The following is a 2,632-nucleotide window of genomic DNA, read 5'->3' as shown; positions in this document are numbered from 1 at the left end:
AATAAATATTATAAATATTTCCTTTCAAAATAAATATTATAAATATTCATTTTCAAAATATTCAAGGGAAATCAGATATTTGGTTAAAATTCCGTTAAAACTTATACAATATTTTCATAGCAGAATTTGTGCAAGGCAAGCTCATTGCACATAATTTGATATTTTTAAAAGGTGTCTTTCAAAGTAATAGTAATTAAAAAAAAGAAATATTATGAAATTTTAAAAATTTGTCTTTCAAAGTAAGAGTAATGAAAAAATGGAACCCAAAAATAGATACAATAATCAAAATCCGCAAATTTTGTCTATAAATCCAATGCTGTGATAGCAAGTATGACAATTAGTATCTTCCTGTTGGCACTTTGTCCAACAGTACAAACGAACAAAAAAGCAACAACAATTAGAGATGGATAAACAACAATGGCCATTCGTCATGTGGCGTGTAGAGGCCACTACTAACTCAGAGTTCACCGGGCACCGCCGATAAAAACCATTTTATTCCCTGTTATCTCCCCCATCTGTTTTGGGCGCCAGGACCCACTACAGTTTCGGCCAGAATTATAATTAATTTTATGTTCGTTTTCACTTTGTAATTGCCCTCTGGCATGGGTCTTACCATCAGCCTTATTGACTAAATGAGCCAACAAAAATGTAATATTAGAAGTATTAACAGTTAAAATGTATAACAGACTGAATAAATTTCTGGAGTGAAGAAAGGCAGGTCAACATCATAAAAAAATATTGAGGAGTAGTGACAGATGAAATATAATATTATGTAGGTAAGAAGATATGTATAATATAAGATATGCAAGTAGTGTCTAAAAAAAAAACTGAAAAATTAAATAAATAAATTGAATCTACAAATTAAACATTATGACAAACAATGAAAAATAGTGGCTTCTTACCTACATGATATTATATTTCATCTGTCACTGTTTTCAATTTACTACCATACAATTCCACGATTATCAATCAATTAAAATTTTGTATTATTAAATTATCAGTTATCAATTTTTTATCATTTATGATTTAATTCAATATTTTGTATAATTCTAAATTTGTTTGTATACTATTCCTTTTCAATTGTTACTCTAAATGTTGTTGTTATCTCTTTTGTTCTATAGCCTTGATGAAGACCTGAAACTCGGTCGAAACGTCGGCATAAAATAAATAAATATGTTTTTTTTTATTTATGTTGTTCTTTGCTAACCGCACCCTCCGACAAACTTCTCCAATCATAAAAAAATATTGTATATAAAGTTCTCATTATCATATTTGATGCAGATTCGGTCCGAAATATATATTTTTCTTTTAGTTTCAAACTCATTCCTCACACAAATCCGCTAGTTCTGACGTTTTAACAAATTAAGATTATTAAGTTAAAATTAAAGTTGTTTTTTTTTAAATGGCGTTAAGGCTTTTAGTTCAAATCCTGTTCACATTTTATAAAATATTTTCGTAGCAGAATTTGTGCAAGACAACACCATTGCACAATATTTTAATATTCTTAAAAGGTATCTTTCAAAGTTATTAAATATTTTTGACAAAGCCGTGACAGAGCTTTGTACTATAAAAGAGTAAGATTAGAAAATGCATAAGATGCATCTATTGATTTGTGCGGTCTGGAGGTCACTAATGTCAATTAGGGACCAACAACTCAAATCCAGTTGGCTTAATTTCACTCTGAAATTTTCTAATAATATTATAATAATAAACTGCAGATTTATTCCAAGTTTACAGTTATCAAATATGTCCAGAACAATGACAAAGTGGTGTATCTGAAAATGTTTGAGTTAGTAAATTATATTTGGAGATTTAAGGAAGCAGTTGGTTCCAAATTTCGATATAAACTAATTGTTCATTTTGCATTTTGAATATTAATGTCGCATATTTAGTTAGGTCTTTTTGACATCGTATAGAGAATAAGAAATCAAGATAAAATAAAAATTTGTAAATAGATGGCTTTGGCTTGGTATCCTAGCCTACTTTATTCAGCGAGGTCTCAATATTGAGCGAAACATACAACACTAGTATGAAATATTGAAGTACCTCATACTTGAATCAGTGGTATGAGTTTATTACTAAAAAACGAGAAATAAGATAATTTTATTTTACTTTTTATTTATTGACGGATATTACAATCTACCACACAGTTGTGGGTAATATCTAATAGTGATGAATGATCACATTCATACAAAAATAAAATAAAAAAAAAAAAATCTCTTAAAATATATACAAACATAAGGATAAACAAAATGAACATAATCAAACTTGTGTATAAAAAAATAAAATAAAATAACACAATGATAAAATAATACAATCTCTAGTCACATTTACACTGTTATATAAAATATTTACACAATCGACCTGAGGATCTCTGAGCCCATTCTATCCCCCACCTGTGAGGGGTAGAGCAGAGCTCAAAAGATCCCAGCATATCCCTCAGAAGAGAATTTAAAATTTAAAAATAGTATACTTAAAGTTATGTGAGTGGCCAAAGTCTTGATTGTAGTTACACAGCTCAGACCGCTGAGGTGACACTAATGTACCAGTTACAGTGACTAAACACTTGAACTTGGCAGAGCTGGTAATAAAAATATAACATACCTTTGTTACAAATCTAAAATAAAATTAT

The sequence above is a fragment of the Halyomorpha halys genome, unplaced genomic scaffold, assembly GCF_000696795.3.
Source record: "Halyomorpha halys isolate HHAL.00 unplaced genomic scaffold, Hhal_1.1 Scaffold243.1, whole genome shotgun sequence".
Lineage (NCBI taxonomy): Eukaryota > Metazoa > Arthropoda > Insecta > Hemiptera > Pentatomidae > Halyomorpha > Halyomorpha halys.
Note: the sequence above shows the minus strand (reverse complement) of the source record.